Genomic DNA, 17859 nt, shown 5'->3' with positions numbered 1-17859 from the left:
GATGTTCTGGGTTAATTTGTCTCTTTTATCCTGCATATTATGCATTCTTTATTTTATTTTTTTAAAGTTATTTCCCATTTAACTTGCTTAATAGCTTTTCAGTCATTGCCGTTAAAAAGACAATATTATTATGTCCTAGTCATTTCCTAGGCAGGGATGTGGGAGAACCTCAGTGATCTCTGCGCTCGGACTGGAGTCACCGCAGTGTCGCAGGTACCATCGTTTGGCAGTAACTCCTGGCAGCGTTTCGGGATGTTGTTTTTTTTGCTGAGGATCGCTGTTGTTTCAGCTGGTTTTCAGCAGTTCATCCAAGCTGCCATCTCTTTGGCTAGTGCTGCGTGAAAGCAGGGGTGCGAGCAGGGTGGTGCCCGCTGCCAGCCCCTGGCGTGCTGTGATCGTTGTGCGGCACAGCCCGGGGACTCTGCTTTTAGCATCGATGAGCAGCGTGGTGTCTGTCGACGGAGAATTTAAATGAAAACGTGATAGGAGCAGCATCAAAAGCTTTCTGGAAATCAGTGCAGAACTTCTCCCTTCTGAACATCGCAAAAGGGTGGGGTGGGATGGGGTGAGGAGGAGCAGATCACCAAATGTTTCTCTTGGCCCGAACGCTGCTCATATTCATGTCAGTAAAAATGTTCCTGTCCACTGGAGCAAAGCTGGCTCGAACCCGTGGCAGGTTGTCCAACTGATGCTCCGATCCTCTGGTATCAGATGCAAGTGTTTAATTTCTGGCTCGTGTGCACTTCCCTTTTATTTTATTTTTACCGAGCGTTTTCAGCACCGGATGTTACGGCACGCGCGGCCCCGCTCGCTCGGGCAGCCCCTGCACACCTGCTGCTGCTCCTCTGCGGCTCTGGGGCCGATCCAGCAGCCCCCTAATGCCCGGCAGCTGATGGGCACTGCTGTGAAGAAGGGTGCTCTGATCCGGTCCTGAGCAACTGGGTTAATCCCTGGGACCTTACTGCGAGCAGGAGTCAGGTTTCTTCCCCGGGCTGATGAATAACTTTCAGTAACACAAGACCACTGCAGAGGTTGTGTGTGATGCTTGGGTGTTACTGTAGCTTAATTCCACAAGCGTTTTCACCGTAGCATTAACTGTTTGTATTACTTTGATCGTGCTCTTTGCGCAGTCTTTTTACTGTGTGTGTTTTACCCTCTTTTTTTGTTGCTCAATCACGAACTGCTTGGTCTTTGGTATTAATCCTGTCACAAAAGGGTAGTTCTAGCTCAAGTGCAAATGTGTAATCGTGCAATCCCCACCCCTATGCAAGCATGCAACCGTGAGAAACCAGTATTTTTTTGTATGTGAGTCATTCATACACCCGGATGTCCCAAGAAATTTCCCATCAGATGAGGCTCTGCCGCAGATGCACACCTGTAGGAAGCCTGCACTGCGCAGAAGGGGGACTCCTGCTGCTCCTGGCTCTGCTGCTTAATGCCGGCAGCACCCTGCTACCGAGGGCATGGATTCTGAGGAGGAGGTAGCCACTCGTGCTCCTGTGGCACAACCAAGAAGGAAAAGGAGCCTCTCGGGTCTTTGCTGCTCCTCTGGTGCCTCTTCTGTCAGCCAGGTACAGCTCTGATGAGACAGGGCTTTCCTGTGTGGGGCTGGTGTAGGAGTTAATGGAAATTTTTGGATAGATCAATTTTTTTTAGAAGACTGCCTCTGTAAGAAGGAATATCCTCAAGTGTTCATTCTTGTTATAATCCTATTGTCTGTGTGTGTTTCTATGTTGATTTTGAAAGGCACGACGACCTTTAACTTACTGCAGTAGCTGTCAGATGCTCTTGAGGGAGAGACTGAAGGTCTACTGAAGAAAGACTTCCCTTGAACCACATTAACATACAGTTTGATTTCATCTCATGGTTTAAAAATTTGTCAGACACTTTCCAAAAACCAAGCTGCTTTCTTCTCTAATTATAGAGTGTTTATATGTAAGGTTTAATCTATTTATTGGAAGTCTTCCAGGACTCTGGAATAACTGCTACTTTGTGGGCCTCTTCTGAACTGATGGGGTTAGAAAACAGTAGATATCTATGCTGAAGATACTTGGGCAGGGAAGATGAGTGAATTTTTTTTTCCCCTCTCTTCTCTTGCTTCTGCCGCCTTATTTTGTGTTGAGATGTCTTTTTTCCTCATGCTGTGACAGCAGGTATTGCTTTGTTTTGAAGAAGCTCTGAACCCACAAGTTCAGTCTTGTTTTTGCATCTCTTCAACCTGTCTTAGAGCTATTTTTCCAAGGGTAGTTCCACTTACAATATGTTTGACAGATTTATCTGTGACTGTGTTGTATAGGCGAAGCCAATTTGAAATTTAGGGAAAGTTTAAATAATTTATAAAAGGAGAACTGAGGAAATAATAATAATTAAAAAATGTTCACAAATTCTTAAACTTGTGAGAAGCTTCTGCTGGATTGTTACTTTTTTAATGTACTTTTTTGAATTTCTCTCAATTCCTGTTATCAATGTATTAGTAGAGAGAGAAAGGGTTAGGCTTTTTGTGATGTATCACAGCTATATGATTTTAGTTGTAAAAACTGGGGCAAATAACTCTGAGTTGATATCAAAAAGATTTTCTGTTTTAGGTGATCATTCTCTGTGAAGACTGCTTTTCCTAAGGGCACATATAACCTTTCAGATTAGATTTACTTGCTGTGGAGCGTTTTAAATACACCAGACTAAACCAAATGCACAGTAAGACCTATAGAGGTATTGAGGCCGCCTGGCAAAACAAGGGCAGCTTAGATAATCATTCAGTAGCTTATTGTGGTGAGATAACATGGAATTCGAGGTATTTTCTACAGTAAAAGAATTTGTGTGTTCTTTTGTTCTGTGCTCTCTGCTGCCACTTGTCAGACTTCTATGGATAATGCCAAAAAGTCTATGCTTTGTCATCGTCTTTCACCTTTTTTTTTTTTTTTTTTTAATTTTAGGATTACACCATTAGCTTTTGAGAGCAGAATGGCTTTTCTAACTTCCTCCCCCCCCAAAAAAAAATTCAGACAAAAGTTATCAAGCCTTTTAAGTGAGGTTTGTCTAGCCACTGCTACTTCGCTTTTGGCTTATCTTCCCTGTGGTTTGAAAACTTACTTGGATGTCTGGGTTCTGTGATCCTTCAGAGGACTTTTAAAATGCAGTCATCATTTCAAAATGTTCACGTGGCCTTGAAATAGTTTCAGTGATGATAATCTCATTTTACTTACCTCAGTATGTGTCAAGGACCTATGCTTGGAAACATGAATTTACATATTGTTTGACTGCTTATTTAACTAAAATGGCCAACCTGAGCTCATATTGATCTTTCTGCCAATTCACTAAATTACTTGCATTTATTCGACCAAATTCAGCAAAGCAGCCGAGTCTGGTGGCACTCTGTTACAATCAGCAGAATTAAGCTATTTTATTTGAAATCCAAGAGTAAGGGAAAGTTGAATAAGAGTTGTGAAACAAAGAAAAGTCTTGATTAGACATGGAAAATATTTTACCTTTTAAATCAAAGGCTGGTGGTGCAGAGGCCTTTTCTGATGGCAGGTACAGTAACAGCTTGCCTTGAGTCAGGTCTAGGTGGTCCTTCTAAGAACAGGACCATTAAAAAATGTTTTGAAAACTGATGACTGCCACAGGAGTAACAGCATATTGTGATATCATGCTCAACAAAAACACAGTTTGTGTCTTACCTGACTAAACTGCCTTGGCTAACAAATACAGGAAGTATTTTCAGTTTTCTTGTTAATAACTGAGACAGGTAAGCAGCCATAGCCATAGCTCTGCTATTTGATCGTTTGAAAGCTGAAGCTCCAAGAAGCATTGCCGAGAACAAATCTGCCCAGCCCCACAGCACATGTGATATCTCTTATCTCTCCTGTCATTTTGTTCTTGTCTAAGATGAGGATCAGCCAGTTGTTTCTCGTCTAAGCTCCTGTTTCAGACACGCATTAGGCATGATGCTCAAATATCCTCCACAAGATTGAAGTTAGTTGTCAGCATTGTACTAAAGGCATTGTTTTTCCCCATTAACTTTCCTAAAAACAACTTGTAAGCATGTGACAAGGTAGGTGGTGTGTAGTAACCAAGCTTTTCTTACTGGAAGGTCTCAATAAGTGGGAATGTGCAGACATCAAACTGACTTCACCTTCCCCAGTCAATGTCTGGATTAATTGTTGTTTGTTGTAGATGATTTCAAATGCATCTGATTGAATTGTTAATATGGGTGCTGTTTTTCAGTAGTACTTTTTGAGTGATAATATGACTGTGATTTGCTTCTGGAAGTCCAAAGTGCACGGATCAAAAGAAAAATGATGCTGAGATCTGGAGACGCTTCGGGAGTTGTGCTTCTTTTCCTCAGTTTTATCCAAAAATACACAATCGAAACAAGTTAATAATTCATCATATTGGAAAAATTCTTAAATAAATATTGTAGTGTGAGCTCTGTTTAACTTGAAGGAGGGCAGCTACTATACCTTCACTTAAAAGAGAGAGATTCCTTCTTATCAGTAGAGCTAGTTCTTTCCTGCCAGGTTGTGCTAGACAGAAAGGATATGGGATAAGATCACAGGCCATGTAACAGGACTTTTTCCCCCATTTTTTGCAATTAGCAATCTGAGAGTCGAAAGGACAAAACCTGTATTTGTTCCTCTGTTGCTGTTCTACTTCACATGAAAACAGTTCAGTATTAATCTAAGCAGTTTTATGCAATTTGAATTAATCCAACCATTAAGAACAAGCTCATTGTTTAAGGATTTGCAGATACTGTTTCACAGTCCGAGAAACTTTTCAGAGTTTTGCTCAGCACAGTATGAGATAAATAAAATGAAAGCAAACCATGGTGAATATTCTTCCTGCTATAGCTAAAATTTCTTTTACAGGGTAATACTTTGTCTTCCCTCCTGCATTAGGGGCTGCCACAAATCAATTTTAGAGTACAGTGACCTTTACAGAAAGACTAGGAGTAGCAAGTGCTTAGGGATCACTGTCTTTGATAGCTGGAGAGAGAAAATTATTTTAGCATCTGGGAAATTACCTGACGGATGAAATATAAAAAAGATAGATTCCTCCCAACCTCAATTTCTTGCAGTGCAGCCTGACGTGTATTAGCCTCCAACATGTCTGGACCATTGGGATTGGTCATCTGACATTGTTTTAGTCCTGGGAAATTGCTGGTCAGTGATATTGGTATAGTTTCTACTCTTCCTTCCGGAAAACTGAAATCCGGAATGTAGTTTATCTGAAGACACAGGCAGGGGAAGTCCAACATCTGTTTTTTCCCCAGGAAGCCTTTAGGGAGAACGGTCAGGGTGCCTTCGAGACTTGCTGCCCCTTGAGAATAGCAGAGAGAGAAGTAGGTGACATTTAATATTTGAAGACATCGTTGGAATGCTTCAAGGGTCAGTAATAGTGTTCTCGTTCCTGGTTTGACAACTTGAATTTAACAAACTGTTGTTGAGTTTGGTTGCTAAAACTTATTTTATACTTTTAGGCAAAGGTATGATGAAATAAGAGTTCATTTGGGAGGAGATAAATATAGCTAGAATTTAAAGTTTTGCTTAGAGAAGAATGTTAAATGTCACTTCTTGATACAGTATTTGGGCATACATTAAAAGGCTGCTTTTATAAAAATGTAGCTTGTTACTGGGATCTGGACTTAGGTCAAGAAATTCATTCTGCTTAGGCTGCCAAACAATTGCATTAAAAATCTTTTACCACAGAACTTTGACATGCTGTCCTGCCAGGTACACGGTAACTTGTTGCAAAATCAGTGTATCCCAACCCCAGACAGCATGTTTTAATATGAGAGCATATTTTAATATGAGATTTTCTGTTGTTTCCTGAATACTTCATCATTAAAATACAGAAAAGAAAGGTTGGCAAGTAGTTCTGTAACGATGTGAAGAGAAACTAATGTTAGAATGGTAATTTTACAAAGAAAATTTTGAATAAAAAGTACAGAGTTGAAAGATAAAGCCAGAGAAATTGAACTGTCAGAGCAAAGTAACCATCTTAGGAAATGTGTGCACGAGGTGTTTTCTGTGTGTGGCAGAAGCTGCCAGTGGTAGTTTAAAATCATGCAGCTGCCTGTAGAATCATGGTTTGGTGATAAAGACTACAGCCAATCAATAGTCATGAGCACGGTGTAAAGACATGATGCATATAAAATAAGTGTTTAATATACTGCAATACTACATGGATCAAATTTCAAATGTAAGAGCTTAAAGATGATATTGAGTTGGAATTGAGAGAACTAGCAGTGGCATTACAGAGAGGTAAAATGTACAAGCCCACAGGACCAAATGGCTTAGTACACTTTCAGAATCATAGAATCATTAGGGTTGGAAAAGATCTTCAGGATCATCTGGTCCAACCATCCCCCTACCACCAATGTCACCCACTAAACCATGTCCCTAAGCGCCAGGTCCAACCTTCCTTGAACACCCCCAGGGACGGTGACTCTATCACCTCCCTGGGCAACCCTTTCCAATGCCTGACTGCTCTTTCTGAGAAGAAATGTCTCCTAATTTCCAACCTGAACCTCCCCTAGCGCAACTTGAGACCATTTCCTCTAGTCCTATCACTAGTTACCTGTGAGAAGAGGCCAACCCCCAGCTCCCCACACCTTCCTTTCAGGTAGTTGTGTAGAGGGCAATGAGGTCTCCCCTGAGCCTCTTTTTCTCCAGACTAAACAACCCCAGTTCTCTCAGCCGCTCCTCACAGGACTTGTGTTCCAGGCCCTTCACCAGCTTCGTAGCCCTTCTCTTGACAAAACTTAAAGCAGAATGACTTAATTGCATTTGAGTAAGTGTGAGACCATGTACCACAGCGAAGTCTAAGTGGAAAAGGACCTCTGGAGACCTTGTGTGGAAAGCAGGGCCTTATCCAGGGCCCTGTCAAGCTGAATCTTGAGGATTCACAGTGAAGGAGATTCCCATTGAAGGGATTTAAAGATCTCATGAACTTCATCTTCACAAGAATTCCTATTGTAAAGGGAGGTTATTTTCCAGGAAGACTGTCATTAGGACTATGTATGTGCACTGTAACAAGAACATACGCCATAGCTTTTGGCTCAACATTGTTGAAAGGATGTTGAACCATGGGAGCATTGCAAAAGAAAGTCACCCAAAATGATTTGAGATCTGGTGAAGTTATTTCTCTCCAAGAAACACTTTTTTTTTTTCTTTCTTTTGACCCTATGAAAATAGGGAGGGTCCTCAATTAAGTGTTCTAAGTCTCTTGAAGCAGGAGAAAGTACTGGTTTTATCTCAGCTCTCCAGAACAGCAGTGAAAATCATGAGAAAATCTAAAGGTTATAGCTGGAGAGTTAGGCAGATTCAAATCAGGAGTAATGCACAACATTTTTCACAGTAGAAATGATTCATTATGCTGACAAATTATCAAGGGAAACAAGAAGTTCTTCATCTCGCTAAATCTTCGAACTATGACAGGTCGCTTTTCTAGCTGATATGCTTTAGTCAAACAAAAGTTACTGATGAATAGGGCTAAGTGGCAGAGATTTATTGGTTCCTCCTTGGCCTCGGTTATGCAACTGAGGCTCTTAGCTATTCATGCAATTTTAATTTTTCAGGGACTGTTCATAAGGAATTGAGTTTGACCCAGCTGCTCTTGAATATAGCACTGTAACTACAATGAGCTTTTTGAGAAATAAAAAATTGCTTTAGTTATTAGAAATAGAGGTTACTTGAAAATTTAAGATACAAATATGAGGTGTAAGTGAAATACTACAAGAAAAATAACTACGGTGAGTAGAATTAGGGTAAATAGAATTTCCTATTTAGAATTAGAGTAATAGTATATATTGTTTTATCCCAGTTGGGGTACCAATATATAGCTATCATAAGCGGGCACAAGAAGGGCCTGAGCGGTCATTGCCTGAACAACTTCCCAGACCCATGATGCCCTTAATTCAGAGGAATTTTCTACTTTGACCAAAACTTTGAATTTACCCTCAAGTATTCCTTGGGAAAATTCTTGCCTGCATCAGTAAAAGTTCTGGCGAGATTAGGGATCTCAGGATCAGTCCACCCAGAAATTGTTACTTCAGGAGGTACCACTGAAGAGCCCCATTTCTTTGTGTACTGCAGCATGCAAGTAATGGATCTGGCTACAGTAAATTTTTCTGAATATGGACAAAACTTCAATGCACCTTAAATCTATCGAGGGAAGACCTACAACCAAATTATTCTAGGGCATGGTAGGATAAGGAAGGGAGCAAAATCCCTTCACTGGAGCAATGTTCAGCCATGCGTAAAAGTGTACCTGGAATGGGGTATTGCACCAGGGTGGCAGTTACCTGCTGGTGCTGCAGACTGAGAAGTGGGAGCCTGTCTGGAGGAAGAAGCTGACAGATCAAAATGAGTTTTGAGGGGGAGAATGAGAATGAAGTGGCATAACCTGAGAATCATAGGATCATTAAGGTCGGAAAAGACCTCCAAGATATCTGGTCCAACCATCCTCCTACCACAACGTTACCCACTAAACCACGACTGTAAGTACCACATCCAACCTTATATGAGGAGCTTCTGCTAGGAATAGGGCCAGAACTGAGAAAAGGGCAAATGCTGTGTTTACTACTGTAAGACGGGAAATCTCTAAGCAGAAAATAAATCTTGATATGTTCTTCTAATCATTGCAGTATGTAAAAATAAAAATGGGAGAGAAGCAATGTATTGCTTATGCAGTGTTTTAGGCTTGAGGCATAGCACAGATCTTGCTGAAAGGCATACACTATTTTCAGACGGGTTAAATGAAGTCCTTCTGGGCTGCAGAGGTGATTGCAACAGGAGAGCTTTGTAACCCCAGGGACTGAGGTGAGTGCTGCAGAAAGCTGCTGGTGCAGAGGAGCCAAATTTTAGTAGCTGGAAAGGATGCCATCGATGTACAGGAGGTCTGTATGTCTGTGTCTTGTGTGTAGCCCAGCTGCAGGTAGGTGTGAGAATCATCACTCCTCTGTGTGGATAGCTTGGTTTTGGGCTAACGGTTCCAGAGACCATCTCAGCCATATCTCCTTGAAAACACTCTTAAAGGTGAATAGATAGTTTTCTTTTAAAACTTTACTGAAATCATCAGCAAAAGCTTTCTTTGCAATTTGTAATTTCCAATCATATGAGGTAAGAGATAGTATTGTCAGTTGTAAACATGCTAGCCATCTCTGCTTGCTTTCTGTAATGCCTCTCTTTCCTGCTTTCTTTGATCTTAACTGTGTTTTGAGCAAAACTAAATTTATAGTAAAAGCTAAGTTTTTTTCTTTCAAAAAACTTGTGTTCAGTCTATACTTTGTCCTATCTAGATAATCTGCATTCATAAATATCAGGTTATTGCTTTAAACAGTAGCAAACTTCACAGTAACAAGCATAAAAACTAGTTTTTCCCTGTGGCCTGGAGATGGACTTTCCAAGTTTGTGTGTAGCCCCACAGAGGGTACACTGTAATCTCACTGTCAGCTGCATTGGCTCTGCAAATAAACAGAGGAGCTCATCTCTAGGCTTATCAGTCTTCTGCTGGAGTTTAAATGCAGGGAATGTGTATTTAAAAAAAAAAAAAAAAGTTTTTCCTGAGAAATTAGATTTTTTTTTTTTCCTGAAATTTCAGCCCAAATACATTAATTCAGGTAAGAATAAAAATCAATCTAAACTTTGTCCAAGAATCAGCATGCACCTTTTTAAACTTTTACTTATTTTGCCCTTTTTTTTTTTTAAGTCATTTGTTTTAATTGCACTTCATGGTATAGAAATCAGAATTTCTGAAATGCTGTGAAGGAATTTTCTTCTCAGCCAAAAATGGGAATACTGCAATACTTTGGAAGAGCATCTTTTCCTGAGGAGTACCTACTTTAATATAGAAACTATCCACATTTGGATTATTTTCAGATGAAAAACCAGCCGCATTTAAAAAGATGAGTCAAGATCTAATGCTGTGAATCTGGGTTTCATTCACCAGCATAGTAAATACTTGGTTAAACTGAGGCTCTTCATCTTTGGCACCAAAATATCATTCATTAAATCCCATAAAAAGAAACTTTGAAGTCTTCTGAAAAATAAAATTTATTTTCTGTTTTCTATAGTTATGATCTAAAATGTTTCCTCATACTGAGAATATGAGGTAATATATATAATATATATTATACTGAGAATATTTCCATATAACTTTCATTTCAACCAGTAGTTCCTCCCTTTTGAATGGAATGACTGTATTGTTATTAGAATAGAAGACCAAGGTACATGTCAGTTTTTATTAGAAGTGTTTTAATTCTCCGTCTGACACGAAATAAGTAGTTTAAAGGAAAGCAAAGCATCCAGAGAAAGTGCTAATGAGTCAAACATATAGTCACTCTTCGTTAGAGTCATCTGTTGGGGCTGAATGTGACTTGGCACAAGCTCTGGAGCTTTGCTTACAACAGCACACCTGTATGATGTGGGTGATGGAGTCAACCAATTAATTATTCAGAAGAAAACAAAAAAGTGAAATGCCACCTTACCATGTGTTACGGTGTCCTGGGTTTGTCTTTCTGTACTGTTCCTGGCCTCATTCCCTTTGGCATCTCCAGGTTGCGTGTAGGGCTTTGTGGCTGCTGTGAGATGTGCTTCTGCTCTTGATGGTACATCCTGCTTGGCCTGGGTCATCGGCATCCTGCCCGCGAAATGACTCCTGTTCTCAGCCTGGATTGCTAGTGCTGTATAAACACTGTGAATAAAACAAAGCTTATGGAAGACCTTTAAAATTGCATGTTAATCAGCATGAGACAAAGTGACTGAGGCTGTAGATCTCTTTCAAAAGCACACTGGAGTGGGAAACTGTTTTCTTCTTGTCCATCCCCGTGATCTCACTACCCGCTCTCTCCACAGATATCCAGCCTGTGCTTTGTTCCACCACTTGGTGAAACCTCAGTTTTATTATCTCTGGTAGCTTCTGCGTGTTCCTCCACGGTCTGAAGGGATCAAAGCTGAGTGTGGTGCACCCTTGCTTTCCTTGGCTTTTGCACTGTCCTGCCACGGAGCACTGAAGTGAGGCTGACACTTGAATTTTTGAATTCCCACTATCTCTTTTCTGCCTAGAAATGGTACTTTTAAACTATTTCCTTTATAAAATGTCAAGGCATGCTGCCTTCCCATGCAGTGGTGAGGCTGGAGGCCCCAGGGCTGGGCGGGATGGCTGTGAGAGTGCGGATGAGCCCGTGGAGCTGGGCTGTTGGCCGAGCGAGGCCTTCGGTGTCCCTTGGCCGTCCCGTGCCAGCGGTGGCACGAACACAGCCAGGAGGTGAACCCCAGGGTCAATGGTCCTAGGGGAAGGCTTTCTCCCACGGCATATTTGTGGAAATCTCTTGTATTCAGGCTACAAGAGGACGGGAATTTGGCTCTTGTTTATGCTAAGGGAGCATATTTATGGCTGCTGCCAGTGAGGCACTTCGTAGAGCAGACTGCTATTTGGATAATGAGGCACTGGGATGAGGAGAATTTTGAAGTTCATACCACTTTTAAAGTTCATGTAATGCTTTTAAATACTGAAAATGTGACTTGAAGGAATGTCTCTGTGCTGTCGTGTCGCAAGAGTAAAACAATAGTGCATTTTACTTGAGACATTGAAAATATTTTCCTCTTTCTACTCAGATTGAAATATATTTCTAGCCACTTGCCTGGACATTCAGCAAGAGGCTGATGAACTGTTATGGAGTTTTACTGTTTAAGTTAAGTTAAGTGGTCGTGTTTGTACCTGGGTGGAGAGACATTTATTTTACTGTGAGAAACAAATCTTAACATGTGCTCACCTTTCATTTTCTTCACTGAAAGATGAGGAAAGTCATCATCCTGAATTAAACTGAACATCAAAATGTCACTTCATGTCTTTAAAAACAGCCATGTGTTCCACCTCGCATACAACAGTATAGGGTTTTCCTGAGGTCTGTGTTACAGTATGCACTGTTTGTTTTTAACAAAAGCAGCCATCATTTTAGAAAAACAACACAAATATTAAAATCATTTTTCTGCCTTGGTTTGCACTCTATGCATATCCAAAAGTTAGTGGTGTGATATCCAAAAGCAATTCATATGAATCATACAGAATTTAACACCATAACACAGGGATTTTAATAACATTTTAGTGTTCCTTATGTTCCTCGGCACAGTCCAAGCAGCCTTCACAACACCCGCGTGAGCAAAGCATCGCAGGTGGGATTTTGGCTCATTCCTCCAACAGTGCAGATAAGCTCCAGCTAGAAAGTAGGAATTTCTCCAGTGAAAAGAAGTTGCCAGGTGTTTCAGGGCCAGTATGTCCAGCTCTACCTAATTTCCTCTCAGTGGTTCTGCAGGATGAGGTGGAGGGGTCATGGCCACGGCCCAGTGGTCCATGCTGCCAGCAGCTTCCTGGGGATTAAGCAGGAGCTTAGAAAGCCCTGGGGCTACTCATGGTCATGCCAGGGATGTGACTAGTTCCAGGAAAAGGGTTTGTTATGGGAGCATGGGGTTAGTCATCTACCCACTCAGGGAGCTGAGTTCAGCCAGACTGTGTAAGTTTGGTCATGATAATTTTAATAATACTTGAAAAGCTCAGATATAGGTTCACTGAGGCAGAGGGGTTACATTTGACAGGAACTCAAATGAAATCAGATGAGAATGGTGTAAAAACCTTGAAAATAGCAGCTCTGAAAATATCCTTCAGGATTTCTACTGAAAGTGGAAAAAAAGGAAAGGGTGATTTTGCTTTTTTTATTAAAAAAAAATAGCAGACAAAACAGATGGGAGACATCTTAGATTCGTGTCTTCCTAATGTGGAGCACCAAAGGGTATTTTTTTCTGTTTTTCATTTTGAACATGGGGGTGGAGATAGATTAATGGGTTTTGGTTTAGCCTCCAGTTCTTACATGTCTTGCACTTGAAAATTGTGTTTTTCTCCTCCTTTATACCAGATGTTACACTCTGGAGAATAATTTCTTTGTATCTTCTAAGTTCACTGAACTGCCTTGTATTTTAATGATGTTGGTTAGGAAATGTACCAGTTCATTTCCAATGATGTACCTAAGGCTGTTTATAGACCGCAGTATGGGATCCATCACAACTGAAATGGCTTAAGAAGATGAAACTTGATACTTTTGGACAGCTGTGTACTTGCACTGAGGAGGGACAATCAAAAGAGGAAGGATGACACTGATTTTTTACACGATGAGAAGTTTGGGAGCTTGCAGTTATTTAAACAATTCCTCAGGATTTGCCAGATCTGAATGATCCCTGGGTAGCAGGGCAGCACACAGTAAGTTCAGATGTTTGATGATTAAGCTGGGTATGGTAAGGTAATTTAGATAATATTTGTGAGCTTTTTTTTTTTTTTCCTTTCTTTCTTTCTTTTGCAGGGAAAGCTTAGTGAAATGTGAATAATAACCCGATGGATTTCTTTTTTGTTCTCTTTGCAGACAGGGTGTAGCTCTAGACATTTCTCTGAAATTCTCAGTACCATTTCCAAGTATTATTTCCAGCAAACTCAGTGTGAGAGACAATTTACTGTTAGTCACTCCATTACACTTTTTCCTTTGTTTTGCGTCATGTTTCCCTGCTTGCTTCTTTCACTTTCCTTTATGCACTCGTTAAGCCCTGAACAAGCTGCTTGAATAAGTTTGTCCCTTAAGATTTTCTGCCTTTAGGTCTCTCTTGCAGACTGGCACATTCCTCTGCGAGCCCTGAGTGTACCATGGCATCTTTGTGAACTAACACGCTGCAGCTGTACAGCTAGTTAGCACAAGCAATCTCACTAATTAATAGAGGCTCCCCTTAGGGAGCGGGATCTACAATTCAGCACTCACCCTGAAGGAGTTATCTCGATGATGTGTGTCTTGAAATTTCCCACTGATTTTTATGGGAACCCAGAGTGACAATCTCAGCTGTGGGAATTTACAATGTAGGTGTTCCAGGTGAGGGAAGATCAGTGGTTGTTTGAATTATGTTGTCTTTTTAAAAATGCTAGGTGGTAGATTTAGTGCATTACCATCCTTTCCTTGTTTTTCTTAAAGTTTGAGCTGTGTGGGGAAGGGACCGTCTAACTTCTTGTTTCCCCAGTGCTTAATGCATAGAGGACACTGTTAGTTAATTAGATATTAATAACAATTTTTAGAACTTGGGGTCAAATCTGACCAAACCACAGGTGATACAATGCAACACAAAGGCTGCAAAACTCAGTGTAAAATTCAGAAGTGTAACTGCTTCCATAACTAAGGCAGGATCTTGTCCTGTTTCATGAAAAATACTTAGATACCCAAGGATCTTTTAGATAAATTATGGTTTTCAAACAGCTATGTCAATCATTACAAATCAAAAGTATAAAACACGGTGGAATGGTATGTTTTCTTTCTATAACAACACCACTGTGGCAGTAGTTCAAAAACAAGTAGAAGGAAGAAACAAAATATGGTTGAGTAGTTCAAATACAAGGATATATAAAATGTCACACAGGGCATAGAATTAAATAGTAGCTGGGCAGGACGCCAGGAAGACTTATGGTTTCAGTTCCAAAGTGCTTTTAGTTAGGCCTTTTTTTTTTTTTTTTAATGAAAATACCATTTTTTCTCCTATAGTCTTTCCTTGAAGTGCTTCTCATGTAATTGTTTATTAGTAAACAGCTGCTTGGAACAGAAGACAATTACTTCATAGTCATGGTGGTTTCTGCTAGCCGTGTTTGTTGATTGGGCACTGGTTGCACTTCTGTTCATTCCAATATAATCCAGATAAGAATACGCAAGTATGTTAAAATGGGCAAATAACTCACAGAAGAGCTAAGCATAAAGACTAGATAAAAAACATGATTACATATAGAACTTTTGACCTTTAGAAATACTTAAAATAACTCATTAAAGTGTACTAAATATACATGCTTATGTGACTGCTTTAAAGTATATATAATATAATTGCTATCTATATATTATCCAGCTATATATTTTTATATATATATATATATATACACACACACACACACACACAAATAAAGATTATTACAGATGGTTTCTGAGCTCTTCCTATGAGGTAGATGCTTGTGAAATAAGATACTTGTTAGGTATTTAACCACAATAGTATCAGAACTGCTGGTGTTGTCAGAGTGTTGTTTGTTCAAACTGTTTAAAAGATGGGAATTTTTGGAGATAGAAAGCTGTAAGACATTTTAACAAGGACCGATTTGTTAAATTGCAGTTACAGAGTTAACCATTCTTCTGTCACCTGATGTAAGTTCTTCCAATGGAATTGTTTTGTCCAGTATAGAGTCAGAGGGGGATTGAAATCAGGACACTTAACCTTTTGGATAGACTTGAAGTTTGCTAAATAGATGAAAGATGCCAAGCTACAACATTACTCATGTTAGTCATCTGAATGTATTCTCACAGCTTTGAATAATCAGGGAAATATTGTTTTTAGGATATATGAATTGTAAGTTAGCACAAGCAGGTCGCTATAGCAGCACATGATGCATTTGTTTTATCGAGGTACAGAGTTGCCTAAGGACAGTGGATATAATAACCTAAAAGGCTGAGCTTCCAGGGACATCATTATTAGCTATCATATCATGGGTCTGTAGAGGACCTTTTTTGGAAACATTTTGGTATTTTGAAGTGAAAAAATTGTAGTTTTTTTCTTATGCTTGCATAAGGTGAGCAACATAATGACTCCTGTGATTGATAAATGATTGACAATCGGTAATGGCTAAAGGCCAACTGTGAAGAATTGCAAAATGATCTTCAGTCTCGGTGTTATAATGGCAAGTGAGATTCAATTTTAATAACAGTGAAACATTGCATGTAAGGAAGAACAATCTTAACTTCATATATAAAATGGTAAGCACTGAGCTGAGTATTACCACACAGGAATAAGATCTGGAGGTTATTTCTGATCCATGGAAATGTCAGTGCAGTCTTCAATAACAATCAAAAAAGCAGATCTAATGTTGGCAGTTACCAGAAAAAGAGGACAGAGAACGAGACAGACCGTATCACCTGCCACTATAAAGTCATGGGACGTTTGTTGTGTGTGCAGTTTAAGCATCTCTAAGAACAAAAAGGTATAATAAAATTGAACAAGGTTTGGAGAAGGACCCTGGTCATCAAAGCTAGGGGATGGCTCCAGGGACAACTTAGTACAGTAAGAAAAGAGATGACTAGGTGGGATATGACAGAAGGGAGGGACAAGTTCCAGAGCTGCAAATTTCTAGAGACTAGGAGAGAGTTTTGGGGAAGCATCACTGTTTGCTTTCCCCAATTCTTAATCTTTTCCCTGGGCACCTACTTCAAGCTGGTGGTGAAAACAGGCTACTGGAGCAGGTGGACCTTTGATCTGGTCCTTCTTATTCCTGAAATATCACAATAAAACCCCTAGGTGGCTAGGATGGAGTACAAGACACCAGGAGAAGCACAAGGTTTGGGAAGGAAAGGAAAGACTTCACCATTTGAGTCCCCTGCTGTAAGCACTGAGCCCAGCACATCTCCAGCTCTCCAAATCTCCAAACCAAGCTGTTTTTCTCCTAGCTGCTCCCCAATAGCCTGTTTCAAGTAGTTTTTCTTCTCCCCAGAAGACTGTTGTTTCTTGTCAGGGTTTTCTCTTCCAACATGCTACTGTTTGAACTGTTTCCTGAGGGTGCTTTGACTAGCTGCTTCTATGACTTGGACAAGCTGTTTTTCTTTTTTCTTTTTTTTTTTTTTCCCCAATAGCTGCTCTGCGATACAAATGAAAGCCTGCTTGCATTCAGCCAGCTTGCTGTAAGTATGAAAGTCAGAGGAGTGGGAGGCTGGAGAGTATTGCTGAAAACTTTCCAGCCCCATCCATACTTGTGTCGCACTAAGTTAAACTCTCACCTACTTAGTGACATGCAGCTTATATCATCTTACATTGGAGCTCTGACTCTGGCCTGCTAAATTGAACCTGAGCTTGGGAGACTTAAATGTCAGAAGGCTAGAGCAGGTCAAAGCAGCAGAAGAGCATAAGTTAAAATTGGCCCTCCTGTGAAGTTCGTGCTTTACCGTACACAGATGCTGTTGCCTTTGAAGAAACGCTATTGACCAAGAAACACTATTGACAAAGAATTTGCACTTTCTCCTGAAAAGACTGTGGAAAATGACAGATGAAATCATTAGACAGAACCATTAGAGAAAAGCTTCTTTTCTTATTTCGCCTTATTTATCCTCTTGCTGGCATTTGTTGTGCATTTGGTCAATTCCTCATCTCTTAGTTGATCTGTTTTTGTTTTCTAGAAGAAAGCATGACTGTAAATTCACAGCAGTAATAGTTAACCCAGCGGTCTTAAACTACTTTTCCTTTGTTAACATTTTTTGAAAGAAGCGGTGTCTTGGTGCTGATTTAGAGAGGGGCCTGTATTTGGTTAATAATCAAAAATTCAGTGTAGAATAAGTTAACCTTACTTAATGTAAATTTTGGATGTTAATAGGATTCTGTGGTCTGAAATCTGTTTCTCCCCTGAGAATGCATACATGTGGAATAGAAAACTTACTTTGTAATGTATTTATCTAAATATTCTGGCCGTTCATTAAGATTGTTATCCACACCCAAGCTATGTATATTTTTGGAGGAAGAAGGTGGAAGACCTTGCCTTCTAGGAGACGCTCTTTTTGCCTCTGAGCACGATTTTGATTTTCAGCACATTGTCCTTGTACGTTGTTTTGGTTTCAGAAGGTCATCAAAACCCAAATGAACTGAGTAAAGAATTCGGTTGTGACCTAGAATCTTTCTTTTTATGGATGTGCTTCTTAAGTAAATCTTCCTCTGCAGGTGGTGGATAAGAGTAGGACTTAAGCGTGGACTTAAAATCCTTGGAAATTATTCTAGCTAAAGAGCAGAAAGAATAAATGTGTGTTTCGTGGCCTGGTTA

The 17859-nt window shown here is 40.1% G+C and overlaps 1 protein-coding gene across 24 annotated transcripts in view; it reads left to right on the top strand.

Annotated features, from left to right (window-relative positions):
- The window catches only part of KIAA1217 (KIAA1217 ortholog), a 363381-nt gene that overhangs the window by 198114 nt on the left and 147408 nt on the right, over nt 1–17859 (top strand). Inside the window, exon 1 of one of the 24 annotated variants that reach the window (XM_013172050.3) lies at nt 12920–13251. The exons of the other annotated variants lie outside the window; for them this stretch is intronic. The gene's annotated coding sequence lies outside the window, so the exon portion shown is untranslated. Of the gene's footprint in view, nt 1–12919; nt 13252–17859 lie in introns of those variants that run through there. 24 annotated transcript variants of the gene reach the window in all.

Source organism: Anser cygnoides, chromosome 2 (assembly GCF_040182565.1).
Source record: "Anser cygnoides isolate HZ-2024a breed goose chromosome 2, Taihu_goose_T2T_genome, whole genome shotgun sequence".
NCBI lineage: Eukaryota > Metazoa > Chordata > Aves > Anseriformes > Anatidae > Anser > Anser cygnoides.
The sequence above is the reverse complement of the archived record's forward strand: the minus strand, read 5'-3'. Positions and strand labels throughout refer to the sequence as shown.